This window comes from Terrapene carolina, unplaced genomic scaffold (assembly GCF_002925995.2).
Source record: "Terrapene carolina triunguis isolate 2854851 unplaced genomic scaffold, T_m_triunguis-2.0 Scaffold67, whole genome shotgun sequence".
In the NCBI taxonomy this organism is placed as follows: domain Eukaryota; kingdom Metazoa; phylum Chordata; order Testudines; family Emydidae; genus Terrapene; species Terrapene triunguis.
Window position 1 is genome coordinate 2,266,617 of NW_020664418.1, and position 22,646 is coordinate 2,289,262.

General features: G+C 49.0%; 1 protein-coding gene across 3 annotated transcripts in view; it reads left to right on the forward strand.

Annotated features, from left to right (window-relative positions):
• The first annotated feature begins 59 nt into the window (after positions 1-59).
• The window catches only part of NTN3 (netrin 3), a 100,532-nt gene continuing 77,945 nt past the window's right edge, over positions 60-22,646 (forward strand). For all 3 annotated transcript variants that reach the window (XR_002908056.3, XR_002908055.3, XM_024198903.3), the window contains exon 1: positions 60-219. The gene's annotated coding sequence lies outside the window, so the exon portion shown is untranslated. The remainder of the gene's footprint in view (positions 220-22,646) is intronic.

A 22,646-nucleotide genomic window follows, 5' to 3' on the forward strand; every position in this document is an offset into this window, starting at 1 on the left:
GAAGCGGCCAAGGGACTCGAGGACCAGGCGAGGGGCTGCTGCAGATCACATCGTGCGGGGGCTTGGCTTTGCTTTACTCCCCCCCCCCGAGATAAATAAACAAAAATCTTACCCCCGCGTCTGTGTAAAAGGGCTTTGGCGTCTGGAATTACACCCCTTCGGCTGCATCACTGCTGGGAACCGCGCATTACCAGGAACCGTCTACCTGCCGGGCTCCCAGTAAGTTGCTTTCCAGCCCTACGAGTCTATGACAGTGTTTCTCATTCTAAGGAGAGGGGAGAGATCTTATCACTGGGGCTGGGGGGAGGTTGTGTCCTGTCTCCTGTCCTTTCCCAATGCTTCGACGCTTGTTTGGGGGAGGGGGCCCTTTTCTTTCGCTTACTAGTGATCTTGGGGCGCGCACCCCCTGCTAATTCCGCCCTTTCCCAGTTAAACCCAGCTCAATGCGCTTTTCCTTTGCCCTCGATGCTTTTCTGCTCCCTTGTTCTCCTGGGCTCCCCCTGCCTGGGTTTCCTGTGGGATCCGTTCGCGGCCCCGTTCCGCAAGCGCAGCAGAGATGGAACTTTTCACCAGTCTGCACCCGCCCCGCTCCTTTGCTAACGCGCCGGGGCTCTAGCAGCCGGCGGTTTCCCAGGCGCTGCTTCCCTGGAGCTGGGGATCGTGTGACAGGCTCCGCTTTCCGCCCAGCTTGGGAAAGCGAGAATCGGGGGGCAGCGAGCTCCGGGGCTCGGTCCGGAGAACTGGGCCGCAGCCGGAGACGGTGTCCGGTTCTGCCGGATGCAGACCCGCTGGAGAGCCGCCAGGGGCTGGACACGGGGCACCTCCGGCGGGACCCTGACAGATGGGCAGGTCTAGAGCCCCGCATTCCGGGGGGGGGGGTGCGGCACCCCGAGCAGAGTCTGCCTGGCGAGGGAGACCCCGGCCTTCTACACAGCTCCTGGCTGGCCGGTCCCTGCCCCCTGCCCCGTGCGAGCAGTAGCCGCGACGCACTGGGACTTCCAGCGGCCCGCTGCCCCGGGGGTGAGGGCGGGGAGCCCCGGCTCCAGGAGCCCCTGGCAGTTCCCGGGCTGCGGTATGGGAGCTGGCTCTGAGCCGGGATGGGGAAGGGCCCGGGGCGCTGGCCTCTCTGCCTCTCCCCCGGCCCCAGCTTCGCCTTTAGCCGCGCCCGCTCCGTGGCGAGCCGCAGGCTCCCCAGCGCTCGGCCGCTTGTTTTATTTTCGGTTCCTTTGAAAGTGCAGAGCCCGGCGGCGGGGTCCTAGCTGCGGGAGGCAGGTGCTGGGAGAGGCCTTTCGACCGGCGGGCTCTTCCCGTCCCATGCTGCTGCTGATCTCTGCGCCTTCCCCCTTGCCCCGGATAGGCCAGGGAAAGGCCTTCGGGCAGGTGGCTTCTCGGATACAGCCCGCTGCAGCTGGGCCGCGGGGACGGGCAAGGCAGAGATCTGGGCGTTTCAGTTGGCAGAGTAAAAAAGGAAGGTGTATGTGAGAGAGAGACTAAAAGTCAGCTGATCAGGGGATGGGATGTAAATTGGGAGGAAACGTTTGGTGGGAGGCTATTGAAGCCCTTGTTTCTTTATATGTTTGCCTGATCCGATATCTGCCCCCCGCCCCCAATCCCCATGGCACGCACCCTGGGGAGATGGGACAGAGGCATCTTTCTTCTTGGCCGATAGCTTGCAGAGTGGGGTGGCCAGAGCCCATTCCAGTGTAGCCTGCAGCTTCTGGCCCTGTGGCAGTGACAGGTGGAATGGGTTGAGTGAGGAAGTCCCAGTGGGAGACACAGGGTGGCTGCTAACGAATGAAATATGCCAAGTTACATGCAGAGGAGGCCCTCTCCTCCCAGGGCAGATTTTGTTAGGAAACCCTTCAGGCTTGTCTAGCCCCAGAAGTTGCACTGCTAAGTTAAATCAGAGCAGTTAAGCTAGTGCAACTTCCATGTGCGTTCTCTCTTACAGTCGTTTAAAACTCATTATACCAGGCCTGGGCTACACTTAAAAGTTAGGTAGACATAGCTACATCACTCAGGGGTGAGAAAATCCATAGTGTTGTAGCTCTGCCGACATGACCTGGGTGTAGATGCAGCTAGCTCAGCGGAAGAATGGTTTTGCCAATGCAGCTGCCATCGCTCAGGAAAGTGGAGTTCCCACAGTGACAGAAAAGCTCCTTCTGTCGCTGTAGGAAGTGTCTATGCTGCAGCACCATAACTCCGGCGCCCTAGCTGTGCTATTGTAGTGTAGACATGGCCTCAGGTTATTGTGTGCCTGCAAGGCCTGGCTTAAGCTTGTACCAGCATCGCTATGTTGGTTGGGTGGGGAGGAGTGACTTTTATTTTACCAACATAGCTGTGCTGGTATAAACTCTAGTGTAGATGCATGTCTAACAGCACAAGAAGTGCTTTGGCAGGAATCACTGTCTGTCAGGGCACTCCTGTATGCTATCCCGGTAGAAGTGCTTGTATGCCAATCTGAACTGCTCGAAGGGTTTGTTGTGATCTAGCTGTGTGGATATAGCTATGCCAGCAATACTTTTCTAGTGTGGACAAGGGCTCTGTCTGCCCTACATGCCTATGGCCACATAGCCCCCTTGTGTAGGCACAGCCTATGCCGACAGAAGGAATGCTTCTGCAAGGGAAGGAACACCACCTCCCTGAAGGACATTAGCTCTGCCAATAGATGCACTCTTCTGCTGGCACAGCTGCAACTACACTTTTTGGGGTAGCTGTGTCACCCTGGGGGATGGGTGTTTTCACACCTCTGACTGATGTAGCTATGCCAGCATCAGTGGCCAAGGTCTGAATTTAGCAGTGCAAACTAAACTGCTTTAAGCCGGGTTTAAACTGGCCTGAGTGTCCATGCACAAAGCTGCACCAGTCCAACGACATCATTCCAAAATCACAACCTTTAGTTTGTCCGACTCTGGGGGGACCAGGCCTGTGTACCTGTGATGGGTGGAGGCCGACTCTGGGTTGTTGCTTTAGCCCCACTCCCTCACACACAGCCTGCATGTCTGTTTGCGTTCTTGGGATAGGCAAGAGGGGCCAGGGACGCAGGGACAGGGGCTCCACATAAGTGTTGAATGCAAGCGCAAAGGTAACTTTAAGGACTGCCTTTTTTCTGCAATATTCCCTTTATAAAACAGAGGGAGCTGATGTGCTTTTATGCTTCTGTTGAACAGCCCAGCTCTGTGTGGAGGTCCCAGAGACCAAGGTTTGGGTGGGGGTTGGAGCAGGGTACTATGGCCTGAGGAGAATACAGATTCTCAAGCACAACTTAAGGGGTGAAGGGGAGGTTTCTGAGCATGGGCCCAAGGGAGGGTGGGGATGTGAGCCCCACATACTGAGAGGAGTCCAGGTTTAGTGCTGGGCACAGAGCTGGGTTTTACAAGGCATGAAGTAGGTCCAGGGCCTAAGAGATGTGTGAGTCCCAGAGACAGGCCTGAGAGGACACAGGCCTTGGTGCAGGGAATACTGGGGCCTCAGGGGGATGCAGGTTTCACAGCTTATGGCGATACAGGCTTCGAGGCAGGGATTCTGGGACCCAAGGGGACACAGGTGTCAGAACAGGGGGCTCAGGTTCTGGGTCCCGAGGGGACACGGGTGTCAAGGCAGGGGGCTCGGGTTCTGGGACCCGAGGGGACACGGGTCTCAGGGCAGGGGGCTCGGGTTCTGGGACCCGAGGGGACACGGGTGTCAGGGCAGGGGGCTCGGGTTCTGGGACCCGAGGGGTCACGGGTGTCAGGGCAGGGGTTCACAGGCATCAGGGAATCCAGGCTTTGAGTGAGTACAGCTCTTGGAATGTTGATGCCAGGGCCTGAGAGCAGTGCAGCTTTTGGAGCAGGGACTGTGTTCTACATCCTAGGAAAGCTTAGTATTACTACGTTCGCCAAGCAGCTGGTAGTACTCAGGGTTTGTTCAGCACCTCATTCTCCTCTCACCTTTCCCCAAGTTCTGCACAGGGCACTAGAGCGTTTTCCATATTCTGTCTTGCCCACGATGGTAAAAATGTGAGTCCATCTATCAAATCTATTCTAAGTCTCACAGACTTGGCCAGCACTCAAGCACAATACGCAGCCATGTGACACAAGGGGAGTTAAATGTCTTGCGATTAACCAAGGAGAAACATTAGATTGACTCCATGTCAGAGTGAAATAGATTTCTGGACCCGTTGTCATATGCCGCCCCATACCATACGTGAGCTATCTTTCAAAGCCAGCCAAGAGCTGTCATCTATTAATAACATATTAACTATTCATCCAGTCTATTTTAAACATCTGTGCCCGGCATGTTATGAAAAGGCAACAAGGAACGTTATGGAAACCAGATTACTTTGTTCCCGGACGGGACGCAATGGGGGCAAAAACAATAGGAGTTCTGCAGCAGAACTGTGAGAATCCCACAGCCCTGGCAGTCGGGATTGGATCAGCAGTAATAAAGCCCTCTGCATACCAAGTGATAGTCCTGAGAGCACGTGACAGAGTGGAACAATGCGGCAGGAATGTGTGAAGGGGTTTAGGACGGCTGGGCCAGGATTAAGGTCGTGTAAAGCAACAAGTTGGGCACCATTAGACGTTACTAAATGGTTTAGTGTCGGGACAGCCGCGCTATCCCAGCTTTCTGCTCCTGGAAGAACAGTGGCTCCAGGTGTCTTCTTTAGCTACTGTTGGGCTTGGAGTGTTGTTAGTGGGAGAAATCACATAAGTAAGCATTGGAGTGAAGAGCTTGTCAGTCAATGCAGCAGACTAGGTCACTCCCTGAAATAGAATCAGTTTTTCAGTATGTGCATCTAAATCATCCCAACCTGCCCCTTCTGTGTGGTGTCTTTACCCCGGGGGTCCAGTGAGCAAAGCTGGAGTTGGCAGAATCTCAGGGTTAAAATCATGATGGCCATTGTGATCTTGCTAGTTTCAGTTCTTTTCTCTCCCTGTGGTACTAAAAACTCTGCAAAACAGCTTCCTAATGATAACTGGAATGCTTTTAAGCAACCATTCATTGGCAGCTCTCCCTGCATATGTGACTGTCTTTGTTCAGGTTTGGGCCTCTATGGATTTCTCTCCATTGTTTTTGATAACATAGGAAATCTGGTCTCTTTATGGAAGACTTTCTCCCCTCCTCCCACCACCATGTCAAGACTGAAATTTATGTAAGCCAAATTCTGAGAAATTAGGCCAGATTCTGAAGGACACAAGTGTAAATTGGGAGTAATTCTACTCATTTAATGCAGTTGCTTATGTCTTCTTCTGGTGTAACTGAGATCAGGATCTGGCCTATGTAGTTTAAACCATGAAGTTCTGTTTAGAGTTACCTGTACTTATATCTTAGGGCATGTCTTCACTACCCGCCGATCCGGCGGGTAGCAATCGGTCTATCGGGGATCGACTTACCGCGTCTAGTGAAGACGCGGTAAAATCGATCCCTGATTGCTCTGCCGTCGACTCCGGAAATCCACCTCGGCAAGAGGCGGCAGCGGAGTCGGCGGCAGCGCGGCAGCGGTCGACTTTCCCGCGTCCTCACCGCCAGGTAAGCCGACCTAAAATACGCAACTTCAGCTACGGTATTCACGTAGCTGAAGTTGCGTATCTTAGGTCGGACCCCCGCTGTAGTGTAGACCCAGCCTGAGTAGTGCCACTGTGGTTTCACACAGCTTGCGTAATACTGTCTCGTTAGTCTGCAACAATGCACTGTAGTGTCCAATGCTGTGAATGCCTGTTCCAGGGAAGGCTCTCTTGGATGTTCTCCCTGTATTACAGTGTGTGCATCCATACATGTATGCTTTGTGGAGTGAACAGCAGATGCCTCCAGACCCACTCTACTCTGAGAATCAGCAGAATGTGACCAAATCCAAGAGCAAAAAAATTGGTGTGTATATTTGTATATATAAATATTTTGTATTGATTTCTGATATTTAAATTAAAAATGGGCCAGAGGGACAGAGCACATAAGGAAACATCAGTAACCTCATTAGCACCATTGACATATAGCGCATCATACTGTGCATGTGCCATTAGCAACCTCCCCTGTGTACACTGATCATTCCATTAACCCTCTCCCATGGGTGTGCTGGAAATGCCATTAGCTCTGTCTCTTTCTGGTCCTCCTCAGGGTACTGTTGGAGCACCTCGCCAGCTTTTCTTCTAGCCATGCTGTCGATGGTGTCCCAGGCATACAGCTCCTTGGCCAGCGCCCGTTTGTTTGGTTTAACTGTTATCTGCATTGCCACCTTATGTCAAACCAGACCTTGGTCCCACCGCTGGGTGTGTGGAGTTTTTCCTTTCATTTTACATTTTTCTCAGTTGTGTTTTTATCCCGGCAACACATGGAATGATTTATCCGTGGCCGGAGCTGAGTTTGGTCTTGGCACATTCTGCTCGTAGGTTGGGGACAGAAACATTCCACAGCTGACGCTGGGCTAAACATGCACAGGAAGCAGAGCCAAAAAGGGGTTGGGAGGGCAGAGGGGCCGGTTCTGCAGTGAAGGGCACTTGTGGGTGAAATAGGCTGGACCCCCGTGTTAGAGGGATCACCACGTAAGGGGAGCCCCTGCTACAAAGAAGAGTTCAGAATCTGCAGATTTCTCACCATGTGTTTCAATGGGAGCAAGAGAGAAAGGACTCTCTCATTATATGGACTAGTCACTAGACAGCACCCTGCATGTTCTGGTACTAGACATATCCTATTAATGGGGCATACTCCAGTAGTTGACACCCATCTATGGTTTTACCTTTACCCTCAACTATTTTCTGATTCCCAGCTGCATCTCACTTGGGAACTGGAATTTTTCCAGAAGATTTGTGGAGCCACTGGGGGGCGTTGTGCCAGGGATGAGCAATGGACAGCTAGAGGAGCATGGCAGGGCAGGATGGGACTTTTGGCTGGAGCCAGTCTTACCTACTTCACAGTCCCTGCTCCCCCCTCTGTGCTCCTAATGTAACCGCCTTGCCCAGCTGCTGTTTCAAACCAGAAAACGGGTGCTGTACTCTGACAAACTCCATACATTGATCTTGTCAGCACTGAATAATGAGCCAGATTAAGCCTAATGAATAAGTGCAACATTCACTGTAGGTCTCCAATCTAAACCAAGCAGAAGGAGCATAAGCTCAGCAGTCTTCATATGCAGGCTTGGATGATTTATATGTCGTTCCTTATTTTTTAATTATCTTTCTAACGCTGCTGCCCCTCCATCCAGGCTCTCACATCTAAATCATTTCCACATGAGGACACCGCCTATCCCTCGCATTACAGACCCCAATATCCCTTCTCTGCCCCTCACCTGCTGCTAGCCCACTCCCCAGGGTACACCTTCCCTCTCCCTTCAACATCAGAACCAAATTCCCACCTGTGCCACCTGTTATTTTCCTCTTTTTAAAAACCTTCATTCATCCAATCAGTGTGCAGAATCAATACCATGTGGCCTAGGTGACCAATCATCTCTTCTAAATAGTGGATAATTAATCCTGAATGGTCAAAGTTAACAGCTGGTAAATAACACAGAGGTTGAAAGTCAGTTGTTGAAAATGCTTGTGAATAATATAGACAGCCCCCAGAGTCAGGATCCCTTTGGCAGGGCTCTGTAACTGAAATCGGGGTTGAAATAATAATCAATATTATTTTAAATGAATAGTTTAACCAGATCTAGTGGTGCCTATAGAGAGCTGCTTTTTCTAACTGGGTTGCTGGGGTCAGGTGCCACATGGCCCATGACTGGGTGCTGGAGTGAGGGGCCATGTGGCATCGAGGCCTGTGACTGGGTGCCAGGGAAGGGGGATGCCTGGCACTAGGGTTTGCTGGTGACAGGATGGTGCCCACACCTGTCAAGTACAGTTGGACTTTGGGAGATGGGCTCTTTCTGAATCTATTTGTTAATCTGCAATTTCTTGTTTAATATGAATTCCCCACCACCACCTTGCTCTGATTCCCACATCCTTGTGACTGAGGTTTCTGGAAAGGGTCCCCAGCTCCTCGCCAATGCCACTGGATGCGTTCTTGCTGATTGTCATTGAGCATCTTCATGTCGGAGGGCATTGGGCGTGACTGCGCTGTAACAGAGCACATACCTGCTCCCTCCTCTCCAGACAATCTTAGCTCTCCGCTGGAGCGAAGGGCAGCTTGCAAACAAGCTCATCCCTCACTGATCCTTGGAACTAATCCCCGGGGGTGTGCCAGGCAAGCAAAGGAGGGGAGACCAGACTTTCCATTTCCAAACTAATTCCAAATAAGGGAAAGTGTTTCCCCGGAGAGCTGCTGGAAAAGGGGGCCTGTGAAAATCCCCGGGAATGAAGCTTTATTTTCCCATTGCCCCAAGAGAAAAAAGATCCATTTTATCTGCACTGTACTCTCATTTTTGTCACTATATAAAAACAGTAGAAACTGCCCTGTGGGGAACAATCCTGGTGCGTAGAATGGATGGTGATCTGACAGTCCTTTTCCATCTCGGAGTTCTGAGAGTCTGGGCTGATTTCACTAATTCAATTAGTCTTGATTAACAATCGCCCACTGCAGTCTGTGGGCACCGTGCTGTCCATTCAGACAACTAAGCACCATGTTGCACCCCAGTTGCTTGAGCTAGTGTGCTAAAAATACCAATGTAGCTGGGATAGCATGGGCGGTGGCTCAGGCTAGCTACCTGAGTACCAGCCTGCTTAGACCCTCTGGGTACATACTCAGTTGGCTAGCATGAGCCGCCACCCAGGCTCCCCTAGGCTACTCTGTTATTTTTAGCACACTGGCTTCCAGCTGCAGTGTAGACAAGCCCATAGAACATAGCTGCGGTGGCACGAGCAGCAGGATGGGGCTAGCTGCCCGGAGTACAGTCCTATCCGAGATCAGAGGTACTCAGGGCAGCTAGCCACTTGGGCCACTCACACCTCTATGGCTACACTTTTATTTTTAGCATGCTAACTTGGACTGGGCTAGTGCAGATATATCTCCTTAAGTGGGAATTTTACACCTTCCAGCTCTAGTGTGGACATACGGTTAGACATCTAAATGATACACATTGATCTTGCAGTTATTTATACTCCCATAACTGTGGTTGTAAAACAGAAGTTCCATTTAAGGCCAAGCTGAAAATCTGGCCCCATAAATTCTCTCCCTTAAGACATGCAGAGTAAGGATATCCATAGTTAGTGTTTATAAAATGTTTTAAGAGGCAACGTGTTTAGGTGTTAATGGAATAGTTACTTGATTATTAAAATCACACTGATTTCTAGTGTAAAAATGTAATACCTCCTTTTAAATCTTAAATCCTATCAAGGCTCCAAAAAATAAACCAGCAGGGGAAATCATGTCACTTACCGCTAAAATGCAGCCACCTCTAGGGTGGATTGTGGCACCTGTTTAACAGTGTGCAGCAACACCACACGGCAGTTTAGGACAGCAAGTCAAGGAAAATATCCAGCTGGAACTGTAGTGGGAATTCAGGCCTCCTAATGGCACTTTTGAGAATCCATTGGTGGCTTGTTCCTGATAAAGAGTTAATGATGGGCTCTCACAGCCCTCAGAGGTGCTGACTCAGCTCTCACTGAGGGCAGCTGCAGAGCCTGTCTGCTGGCGGAGTAAAAGCACTTGCTCGAGCTGGTGGTGCTACTCACAGTGTATATTGGTATAAGTGAGATCACACTCAGGTCCTTTCTACTGTGCGTAACCTCCAGAGTCTCCATTGGACATGTTAACTGGGGAAGGGGCTGCCCTAAATTTTCTCCCCACCATGGGCCTCCCTGGTAACTTGCCAGTAGTCTGCGGGTCACGCTGAATAGGTATCAAATGGAGCAGATTGTAGCTGCCGTGATCTGCAATAGGCAGGTGAGGCCCGCAGATACCACAGTCCCCAGATCTCTTTCACTGGTGTCCTGGGGTGAGTTCTGGGTGGTGTGTGTGTGGTCTCTGTCTATGGGATGGTGATAATGATTTCCATTCATGTGGGGCCTCTGCAACATTGATACATTAGTCTGCAAGCATTGGCTCATTGCTTGACACAAGTAACAGGCAGAAGCAGCAACCAAAACTGAAGCAAATGTTTTGGCACCAAGCCGTCCAGCCCCAGTCCTGCCTCTCTCCCTTAGCCCTTCGACTGGGTGAGTCGCAGAAGCATCTGCTCCTCTGTAGGGGAGAGAAAATATTTACTCAGCATGACTCAGAAAGCCAATAAAATGAGAGAGATGGGCAAGAAACATTTATCTGCGCAAGGTCCAAGGTCAGGCCCTGGCCACAGCCCAGTTGCTGCTAACGGGAACCCTAGCACAGTGCACTTGTAGCTGGCTGCTGGGTTGAGGACAGAATGAGTGGGTGGCTCATTGTGACCCCCCTTACATGCCAGCATAAGGATCAGCCACAGTCTGGGCTTTTACGTTTCTGTCACTAATAGTGAGAGTTCAGGCCAGACCCTCAGCTGGGGTAGATGGGCACAGCTCCATTGAAATCAGTGGGGCTGCGTCGCACCCGCTGGGGCCCATTATTAATCGTTGTTGGTTCCTAGTGCTTGTGTTTATTCTTTCAGCTTTCGCTAGCGGATCCGTTTTTTTGATGTGCCTCTTTATTTTGGAGTGCTGTGGAAACTGAGCCTTGGGAATGGAATCTCCCGGGGTTACTGCCAAAAGGGTTTGTCGTAATACGAGTGGCGTGTCTGCCTATTGCGCCGGGAATGACTGAAAATGGCCCAGACGCTCCAGGATGGTGTGCTGCAGATGGAGAAACATTGGTAGGAGCTAATTCCATCCCAAAGGCTGCCAAAACCAATTACAAGCCAGGGACCTGATCCTGGTCTCACTCCTGTCTGACAGCAGGATGACTTCAGTAGAGCAGAGGTTGATTTACACTGGTGTAAATGCTAGCAGAATTGGGGGATACATTTTTATCATAGACATGGGGTTTAACAGGCCTCTGATTTTACTCTCCATAGGCTGAGTTTAGCCTGGTGTAAGCAGGGGCATTCCCATCAGAGTCAATGGGAGATGAGGGTGCTCAGCTCCTCCCAGATGCAGCATCATCTCAGCAGCAGATCAGGGTTTTGACTGTTCACTATGGATTCCTCCTTCTTGCCTCTCTTTCTCCTTGGCAGAGATTTTTCCAAGTGGGTCACACTCCTGGATTATATCACCACGTTAGGCTGCTTTGTGAACATGTGGACCCCATCTTCATTGCGATGCAGAGCCATAGAGACGTGGCTCAGGGATGATGCTGTTTGCACCTATGGGCTGGAGAGCAGAGGTCTGGTTTTGCACTGGTATTGTGTACCAGCAGGCGGGGAGGGGGTTTGAAAAACAGAGATTTTTTTAAAAAAATCTGATTTAAAAAAATATTTTTTAATTTCAATTGGATTTTTTTGATTTTGTTATTTAAATTATAATATTTTTCCTTTAAAAATAAACCTGATTAAAATTAAATCTGAATTTAATACAAAATATGTTAAGGCCCACACATTTTAAAATCCCTTAAAACATTAAAATAACTATGCTGAATCCATGAATCACTATCAAAAACTTTGCATTAAAGGCTGCTTTTCATTATAAAGAGAGATTGTCCCCCCTGATTCCAACTTTTGAGGTCAAGCTTTATAAACACAGCACAATATATCATGTAATGTATTAAGGGCTTGTTTTGTTTAACACAACTACAGCTGATATGCTGTTTTGTGTGTTTAATTAAATTCCAATTACTATCCTAATGCAGACTGACACTAATCTTGAGCAAAAAGTTAACTAGTCAGTAAATAAGCAATATATCATTCACCATTTTCTAACACACTAACAATGTACAATTAATAAGAATCTGAAAATATTACCCTATATAATTGCTTAAATGCATATAGTTATTGTGTACCCTCATAGGTTGCAAAAAGATGTACAAAATCTCATGTAAAGGCTCTATTTAGCTGTAAATCAACATAGTTTAATGGTTATATCAACCAATGAGAAAGTACCTTTCTTTAGAAAATTACCTGAAGCACAAATGGAAAAGTTGATTAATAACTTAAATGGAGGCTTTCCACTTGGTGATTTAAATGGCTGACTTAAATTGCCTTGATTTAAATCAATCCACTCTGCCAGCAGGTGATGCAATTGTGGAATCATGAAGGTGTCTTTGCAGTAGAATGCACACTAATGTGTTTGCTGGTGGGTTCTGGCTTGCAAATATTAGCAAGTTTGGTTTTTTTTAAGTATTATTATGGTAGGTCCTTACTGAGATTGGGGCCTCATAGTGATAGATACTGTGCAAACAAAGAGCAAGAGACAGCCCTGTCCCCGAAAGCTTACATCTAAAGCAGGGGTAGGCAACCTATGGCATTGCGTGCCGAAGGCGGCACGCAAGCTCATTTTCAGTGGCACTCACACTGCCCGGGTCCTGGCTACCGGTCCGGGGGGCTCTGCATTTTAATTTAATTTTAAATAAAGCTTCTTAAACATTTAAAAAACCTTATTTACCTTACATACAACAATAGTTTAGTTATATATTATAGACTTATAGAAAGAGACCTTCTAAAAATGTTAAAATGTATTACTGGCACATGAAACCTTAAATTAGAGTGAATAAATGAAGACTCGGCACACCACTTCTGAAAGGTTGCCGACCCCTAGTCTAAAGAGAAAAGACAGCTCCTGCTAGGAGAAAGGAATGATTGTCATCTCTGTTTTACAGAGGGCGAGCTGAAGTACTGAGAGGTTAAGTAACTTGCTCAAAGTCACTCAGGGATTTGAAGACACAGTTCTTGAGTTGCCAGCCAGTGCCTTACGCACAAGACTGTTCTTCCTCTCCATTCACTCATTGATTTAAAGCAGTCTCCTCCTGGCTGCTCATGTTCACGTGTGCTCATGCAAGATACATTTGGGAGAGTTAAATTTAAATTTTGATAATCTCATCTGGGAACAAATGAATCCTGTACAGGAATTTGCTATTAGAAGCAATTCCGAATGTAATAAATAACTGAAGCATAATACGGTGAGATGTAGGGAGGGTCTCCAAGGCCTTGTAGGGTGACCTCTCTGCATTGGGGTCTTTTGGTGGTGTAGTGGAGGAATGCTGGTGTGTCATAGGCCTGGTCCACACTAACCCCCCACTTCGGACTAAGGTACGCAAATTCAGCTACGTTAATAACATAGTTGAATTTGAAGTACCTTAGTCCGAACTTACCGCGGGTCCAGACGTGGCAGGCAGGCTCCCCCGTCGATGCCGCGTACTCCTCTCGCCGAACTGGGGTACCGGCGTCGACGGCGAGCACTTCCGGGATCGATCCCAGAAGATTGATTGCCTGCCGCCGAACCAGGAAGTAAGTGTAGACGTACCCATAAACAGACGAGTCATGTGTGGTAGTCTCTCTCCACTGAGAAAACGGGAGCTGGGTGTGTTGTTTGGACTCTCTGCACATAGGATAACAGGGTGCGCTATGTATCTGGGTTGGGCTCTCTCCCCATGGCATAATGGGGGAGCAGTGTGTATTAGGGTCTCTCTGCACAGGAGAACAGGATGGGCTAAATGTATATATTCTGGAGTCTCCATAGGATAACAGGGTGGGCTCTCTATCTTTGGGATAACTGGGTGTGCTGGAAAGGAAGTCTCTCCATGAGACAGGGCCAGGCACATTTGGAAAGCTCCAGCTTCATTGGTTCTTTGTTATTTTTTAAGTAGGTTCCCCTTAGTCTGGGAATAGGTTGAACTGAACCTGGAATCGGGGCCAGGGAGTGTCCAAAATCAGAGCAGGGCAGGACATAAGAGCTCAGAGGCAATGAAAGGTATAGAAGAAACAGGAGCTTCCTTCCTGTGCTATGGCTCCTTTCCCCAGAGAGCTCCCCCGTCCCCAGGACAGCTGGTGTGGTGTAACTCGCCCTGCAGGCAGACCAGACGCAGTGGCATACGCACACAGATGAGCAGCGTGTGCAATGGCAGCAGCCTTGTTAGTTTGTAGGAAGGGACGAAATGAATGACAGCCCATTGCACCGAGAGCAAGGAGTCTGTAAACACCAAGAGCCCACTTTGCACTGCCCTCCGCCAGGCCAGCACTGAGTTACCACTGGGGTTCTCTGCTGATGGGTAGGAGATGGAGTGAGCTGGGTTGTCCTCCGTGCATTGTCCTCTGCCAAGAGGATCTAGCTCTCCTAGCAGCTTGGAGGGAGAGGAAGAGCAGCTGGTGGTGCTTTCCAGTGTCCTCAGATCAGGATTCAGCACTGATCTCATGTGCTCTTTTGCTGGACAGTTCCCAGTGCACACTGGACAGAAGAGGAGCAGCTGCAGCATCCTGCCCCTCCTGGCAGAGCTTGGGATGGGAGATCAGTTGGGCCTCTCTCTCTCTCTCCCTCCCTGCAGCTTTCCTCTCCTCATTCTGAGCTCTGAAATAGCGGATGCTGGCATTGGACTGGGGAGTACTGAGTCTGGGCTGCTGCTGGATTAGCCCCAAGGGGATTGAAGTCCCTGCCCAAGGTGCCAGACGATCCAGTGTGTGCTGGCCACAACACTCAGCAGGGTGTTTAAGACTTATTAAGTGGGGGCGATTAAAGGGAGTTTGTAGGCTGGGGAAATGAGTGCTTGGCCTCTGGTGGGGGAGACTGATTGTGTTGACTAGAGGTGTGTGTGTGGGGAGGGGGGGGAGGCTGCTGAGCAGGTGTGGATTGCTCACACTCACAATAATGCATCTCTCGCTCAGATCAGCCATTGTCCCTTGGGAGGCGTTGGGTGAAGCAGCGCCCTGCTATAAATCAAGGGTTCAGTCGCAGACCAGCTAGCTGCTTTGCTATGTCTGCTGGCCCTGCCAGGAGTATTTCGTACAGTCAGCATTATCCTGTTCTTTCTCTTCCACTGTGTTTTTGCTGTTTGATCCCAGCAGCGCTGCAAGTCTGGACTGTGCCTGTAAAGGGAAGGAAGCCACCAGACGGGTTAAACTAATGCTCTTGACAGAGAAGCCAGTGACCATCTGCACATTTCAGTTAGGGCAGCAGTACCAGGGAGAACCTGACAAGGGGCCCAGTGAATTAGGAGAGAAGGAGTTAGAGAGGCTGGGTCTTGTCTGCATTAGGAAAATTTGCAATGGTGTTATAACTACATCAGCCTTATTGCACTGAAGGAATCACCTAATCTACTGCTAGTAAGCAACGTACCAGGGGAAATCACACTGCTGCAAGCCTTGTTTTGTAGTGGTGGAGCAGTTGTCTGCATTAGGGGTTTGCACCAGGGTAGTTACACTAGTGCATTGTGCGGGCGGGACACAGAAGGACACAGTGAGACAGGCATCTTGGTTCAGGGTGCCTGACTCTAGGAGATTTAGCAGGCTGGTAATGTTTGGGGGTTTTGGGTGTTACCCCCCCTGCCTCCAATTATACACAGCATTTTGCTGGCATGTTAAAGGTCTCCAGCATTGCATTGGGGCGGTAACGAAGCAATGCATTTGCAGAGGAAAGAAAGTCATACATTCAAACAAAACCTTCATTTAGAAAGAGTTAAGGTTGGAAGTGTTTTCCAGGGGAGTCCAGCTGCCACTGTCCCCAAAATGACACTTGCTCTACAAAAACGTTACAGATAAAAAACAAAATAACCAAAGAGCAAATGTTAAAAAATCTGGCAATGAATAGACAAGGGCTCCGGTCGTCTCCCCCATTATCCATCCATCATTGCTGCTTGGCTTATGCCCAAATGTTACGTCCTCACCTTCTTTTGCTCTGTAATGAAGATGTGCTGTTGGATGGACGCTGTTGAGTTATGGATTGTTTGTTAGTGATGCAGGAAAGATTTCCAAAGGAATTTGGTCTCAGGGCCCATTAGCTTAGTCAGAGTTTGATCAGTTTTCTCACAATGCCATGTGGTGCTGGAGTCAACAAATCTGTGTTCTGAAGGAGGTCAGACTAGATGACCATAAATGATCCCTTTGGCCTTCACACGTACAGGCCTTTCCATGCCTAGTGGTGCCATGACTGGTCTGTTCTGTGTTGTGAAATGGGTTGATTATATCATCTGCAGAAGCCTATTGCAGTCTTCCTGACATGTGAAGTTGGAGGAGGGGGAATGACACTAGACAGAAACTTCCTGGTTTATTGGCCTCCCCCCATCCACATCCCTGCCTCCAAATCAAAGCAAGGATGAAAAGAGGCCTCTGCCTTTCCCTGCCATCAGATTGGGGATGGGATTTGTGGCACATACCCATGAGCCCCTCTCTGCCCTCCCCAAGATGGATTATGCTGAGAAGAATGGTTCAGTGGCTAGGGCGCTAGCCTCGGGCATAAGAGACCTGGGTTCAATTTCTTGCTCTGCTACAGGCTGCCTGTGTGACCCTGGGCAAGTCCCTTATCTGCTTTGTGCCTCAGCTTCCCAATGGGGATAATAGCCGTGTCCTACCTGCCAGGGGTGCTGTGAGGATAAATACACTACAGATTGTGCGGTGCTCTGATGCTAGGGGGCCATCTGAGTACTCTAGCTAGGTAGAGGAGAAGCTGGTTCTCTCTCCCATGATGGGATATCAGGGGAGGAAATTTTCCCCGCCAAGCCTGGGATATGGAGGCAGGTCTCTCCATCCCTCTGTGGCTGGATATTATGGAGACAGATCCCCTCTCATTCCCCCAGGGGGCTATTGAAGGAGGACAGTTGTGGTAAAGGAACAGGTTGGGAGTCAGGAGATCTGGCCTCTAGCTCGGGCCCTGCTCCAGATTTTGTGGGTAACCTCAGGCACATCGGTAATAGCGTAATAGCACTTCAGTCATTGTTTTAAAACAGTCTATTTTGAATCCACAGATTCAAGCAATTAGGCATCCATCTGTCCTACGCACACTGGCACTGGTATCCCTCGGTTAGTTTGGATGCAGAGTTGCATGCCAAGAAGAGGCTGATCAGATTCTTGATCGCTCAGTGCCTCAGTTTCCACACTTGTAGATCAGGGGTAACAACACTTAGCTGTCTCAGGCTGCATTCAGTAATGTTTGAAGTGCTTTGGGATCCTCACAGGGACGGTCCCATAGAAGTGCCGAGTCTTATTGTATGGGAAGGCCCCGGTGTTTACATAGCAAATTGCCCCTTCTCTTCTGACATGGATTCCTGCTGAAAATAGATACCAAATAGGTGGCAAGTCCAGGGATCAGTCTGAGGGGATCCCCAGTGACGTGCTGGAACCCCCTTTCCCTGCCCCTCTCCTCCTGTTGGCTGGAGTTGTGAGGAGTCTGGTGCCAGCTCTGCTGTTCCAAAGTAGTCAGATGCATGGCTGTGTCTTGGCCGGGGAAGGGAGGAGCTTCCTAACCCGTTAGTGGTTTTGGCATTAGAAAAAGAGCGAGCTTCCTTCCAAAGGGCCAGCTCCATTCTTTAAAGCAAAACTCCCAGATCATTTTAACTTGGTCCTCAGCCTCGCTCCCTTCTTCAGCGGGAGTGAGTAGCTGTACGGTCAGGAGTTGTGTACAGGAGAAGATGAAAGGGGGTGAAGTCTGAGCCTTAGCAATGTAGGGTTTGCCATATTGGATCAGAGTTTGAGCGTCGAGTATAATGCCTCCAATACTTGATTCTTCAGAAGGAAGTGACAAGCCTGGGCCGGCTGTGCAGTGGTTTACACAGGGGTTTGGGAAGGATATGGGGAAATCTTTTCTGCATCGCTAATAAGATGAGAATATTTAAAAACTACAAAAAACACAAAATATGGGGAAGAAAGTGATTTAGCTTCCCCTACATGCATGCTCCAGGACTAGTCAGTGGAGGGTGCATCCAGCCAAGTGCCTGCTGGGAAGACTGTCCTGGCCTGTGCTTGGTGTATCTGCAGAAAGAAAAATTCTGCAAAGTAGCAGTTCCTGCTGTTCTGAATAAATACTCTGACCTGAGTTGCAGGGTGGAAGCAGCACTGATTCCCCACTCTGGCACTTTGAGTGCAGAAGGTGGGGGCCCACAAGGATTCTAAAAATTAATACTGGCCACTCCAGGCTTGTATTAAACTCCCAAGGTTACAGTTTCTTTCTGACCTCGGATGGGTAGATGCTGCCACCACCCAAATGCAAAAAATCCCATTGAAACCAGAAAGGCGCACTTGGGAATTCCTTTCTGTGGGGTACCCTCAAGCTGTTTCACCCTCCCTCCAGGGAAGAGCTGAGAAAGAAAAACAAAGGAAATTAGTTGTTGCCACCAGCTAATTTAACATGTGCACAAACCTCTTAGGACACCAAAAATCCTAATCCTGTTTTTTAAAAAGGTAAATTTTATTAAAAACAAAAAGGAAGAAAATACATCTGGAATTTAGGCTTTTGCTAGATTTAAAAACCCCACTTACAAAATTTAAACATCAAGAATAACCTTCTTGAGGTCCAGCTTAAAGGTTACAAACAAAACAAAAAGCATCTGGGGTTAGTATAGACGAGTCCACTAGCCATAAGAAATAAACAGAAATAAACCTAACCGTGTCTTTCTAAACATTTCTGATCTACTTACACATTGGGGGTTCCAAATAAGTAGTTCTAGGTATGATCTGATGATTTATGATCATACCTGGCTTGAAGCTTCTCATAGCATAACTGCTCCCTGTTCCCCTCTTTCCCAGAGAACCACAACAGAGACAAAGGGGAAGTTTTTTTCCCCATTTCAAAAAGTTCTAGCCTTCCCATTGGCTCTTCTGGTCAGGTACCAACTCCCTTTCCTTTACCTGGGGGACTTTGTTAACCCTTTACAGGTAAAGCAAGCAGAGAACAACCACCAAGAAGGATTCCATAGCCAACTGGCTGGCTGGGTGTCCACAAAAGGGAGCTATCCCCCGTCTCATTTATCACAGCTGGCATCTCTGTTTTCCTAAAACTCCTTTTAAGAGGAAAGTGCCCAAGTTTGGCAGAAGCAAACATCAGCTCCCCAGGGCAGGGCCGTCTTTCCAGAGCTGAGGATGTGGCATGGTTGCTTGTCCTGCTATTTCTTAAGACAGTCCCAGTTTTGACAGGGCCATTGAGCGTTTAATCGCCTCTTGCTGCATCTTCAAAGCCAATAGCACATCAGCACATCTTCAAGCCATAACAGGGGGATGTTGCAATTTCCTAGTGGAATGATACAAAGTCAAGATGTCTTGTTATATGGTTATTAGGAGGTGGGGTGGAAGAATCTATCTCCGAGGACTGAGATTTCTCTCTCTCCCATTTCATTTCTACTTATACCAGATGCTGATCTCAGCTGTATGGATGTAAATCCAGAATAACTCCATTAAGCTAGTGGAGTTACTGTAGATCTGCACTGGTATAACCAAGAGTAGAATTTGGCCCGTTGTTCATACTCTTCTTTTAGAAGCTGGAACATTTGATTCCAATGGATTTTTTGTCCTTTTCAACTTGGCAGTCCCTTTTGTTGGCTTTTTTTTCATCCAGTCTCCCCTCCCAGCTTCATCTGCCACCTCTGACACTGTCCAGGAACCTCAGAGTAACAGAAAATGTTCTGTTGGTTCTGGACAGCAGCCCCAGGGACCTTGAAGTAACAGGGAATGCAGTGGGGATCCTAGGCAGCCGCAGTAGCAGGAATGACAGGACATTGGTTAATATGCACTGAGCATAAAGTCTATGAAGTATCACTGAACCACAGCCCTATTTTTCATGCCCTGTTGCACTGTTTTGTCAGGTCACTGTTATCACTATTATATATTGCCTGTATTGAGGTAGCTCCCAAAAGCCTCCATCAGGCTCAGGGTCCCATAGCGCTAGGTGCTGTATGTTTGTACACAGACAGACATGGCTCCTGCATGGAAGAAATTAAACCTAGAGTGAAACAAGATGAACATGCTAAACAAAAGCTGGGGAGTGGGGAGGGAGATTGAGGATGAAGAAGGTAAGATCCAGTGGTTACGTAGATTAGCTACATGCACAATTCCATGGTTCTGGTCATTCCAACTTGTCTGAAATGTAAAATAAACCAAATCACCTGTCCTGAACTGCCGGCCAATCTAGCCATCAACGGTTTCCTGTAGAAGTAGATCTTAGAGTGGGCAAGATCACCCTTTATATGCGTTTAAAGTTTCTCTTTCACAGGCCTCCTGTACAATAGAAAGTTTCTGCTTAAATTTCCCACCATTGCATCCCCTGGTTCAGCTTGGCCACTGATGGCAAAGGTGAGAGCTAGACAGGCATGCGTGTCATTTCTGTGACATCACATAAGACATTTTCACTATCCTGCTCACCCAAGAATGGGATTTAATTTTCTACATGCTCACGGGCAGACTCACACACAACGGTTGCTACATGTCAAGCACATTCATGCATGTCACAATTTGCATGACTCTTCTGTCCCCCACCCCACCACATTCACTGATATTTTCCTCCCCTTCATGCTCCCTCAAAACCGGAATATCTGCACAGCTATTTTTAACCCCATAGCCTGAGCCCGCAAGCCCAAGTCAATTGATCCAGGCTCTGAGACTTGGCACTGGGCATTTTTCTTTGCAGTGTAGGTATATCCATAGGGCTTAAAACACGGACAGAGGCTTGCAGCCCTGTCTACAGTAGGGCTCCCACCATTGCTAGCATGGAACTGCCCCAGAGTTAGCACCAATGGGAGATTTTAGCTGACGTTTCCAAGCCTAGAGTCAACCTGCCACACTAAAAACAAGCCCAGCGTGTGGCTGAACACAGCTTGACTGTGATAGAGAAAGGGATCCTGGCACTAGTGTCACGTGGCGTGAGGAGTCAGTGCATCAGAAACTGGGCTGCCCCTGCTGTAGTGGGTTCTCCCCCCTCTGTGCTCCCCACAATCGCTGCTTCACTCAGGCCTCATCTATAGTCCCTACCTCATCGGGGGGGTTGTGAGGAGAAATACATTATGATGCTGAGGCACTCAGATCACTGCAGTGATGGGGCCAGATAAGTACCGGTAGATAGATATGGAGGGCACAGAAGAACCAAAGCCAGATAGAAAAAGTTTGCCAGGGTAGCTACACCAGCAAACCCTCCTAATGGAGGTGTAACTTCTACTGGCACAATTGTGCTTTTGCCAGCACAGCTTCTACTAGGTCCACAGTGAAATAAGCTAACCCAGCAAACCCACTCTTTTCTGGACTAACTGCATGTAGGTCTTGTAGAAAAGACTTTTACTAGTATAAAAATGCCACACAATATCACCCCCTAATTGACATTCCATTATATTCACAAAGGTTTCTCCTGAAAACACCCCCCCCCCCCCCGAGGATGGGTGACTATCAGGAGAGCCAAAGGCAGGATGAGGGAAGAGGGAAGGAAATTGCTTGATTAACCTCCCATTCAGAGAATAAACTCTGGCCCTGGCTTTGCAGTGGGTGGGACAGGTCTTGTTCTCTCAGAGAATGGCTGCCCAGTAGGCTCTGCTTAGCCCTGGTGTGTTCACACCTCCCCCTCTGACTTTGATGTGGGACACAGAGTTTGGAAGCTGGCTTGCTCCCCTCCCGGGGGCATTGGGAGCTAATTAAATCCCTGCATTCTCACCCTGCCTCAGGCAGGAGCACATGGTGGGGGGGAAGAGAGAGAAGGACATCAGAGGTTCTGGAGTAATTGAAAGATTGACACTGGTGCAGGAGGGAAAGGGAGCAGAGCAGTGTGAATGGACAGTGAGAAAATGCTAGGGGAGCATTGAATTGGGGTCAGGAAAGAAACCTGGGCTGATGCACCCCACCGGAATCTGGACACTCCAGTGTAGCATGAGCTGCTTCCTCACTGGGAATTCTTAGGCTTTCACTGACTCTCAGTGCAATTCAAACTGGTTTTGTTGGCTGGCTGTACAAGTGTGGCCAAAACACAGAACGACAGAATCCCTGCGTGTTGTCACAGGCGCTTAGCGTACATTGCAGGTGCTCAGACACTACAGTGGTGAAGGTAACAACAGAGTGATTAATAATAATCAGGCTTAGCTCTTATGCACAGCTTTTCACACATAGCTCTCAAAGTGCCTTAAAGGAAGGCAGTATCCTTATCCCCATTTTACAGATGGAGAAACTGAGGCCAGGAGAGGGGTAAGTGATTGGCCAAGGTCTGACAGCAAGTCAGTGGCAGAGTTGAGAATAGAATCCAGGTTTCCAGGTGCCCAGTCCCCAGTTAGTGAGAGCCCCTTCCTAGAGCACTATGGTCAAGAGTCTCAAAAGTGTTTAACACCTAACTCCCATTGATCTTTGAAGACCTGGGCCTGTGATCCTACCTTTAGCAGCTCTGAATGTGTGATTATCTTCAGTGTTAATGACTTTACTGGTATGACAAAGTGCACAAGTGTCGCCAAAGTTAATATATTGGGTAGCGCTGGCAGTTACTCACTGTCTTCTTCTCTTAATGATACTTTGCAATTTTTTTGCACCTTCTAGAGGAGGCTCTCCAAGTGCCTTAGAAACACCAGTCTCACTGTGCCACCGGAAAGGAGGGGAATATTCTCACATCCACTTTACTAATGGGAGCCTCGGCACAGAGAGGTTATGTGACTTGGACGAGGTCACAGAGCTAGTTTGTAACAGAGCCAGGAAAAGAACCAGAGCTGTCTGACTCCCAGCCCATTGTCTGCACTATAAGGCCACCCTTCCTCCCTTAACCCACAGGCCCATATGCTATCTGTCCAGCTGTCTGTCAAGCTATTTTATGGAGCAGGGAGATAATCATAAATGAAGTGTTACCGAGAACCCTGCCCCCCCCCCCCCCCCCCCCCCCCCCCCCCCCCACCCCACACCGCCCCGCGGGTTAAGGGAGGAAGGGTGGCCCTATAGTGCCGACAATGGGCCCCGAGACAACGGG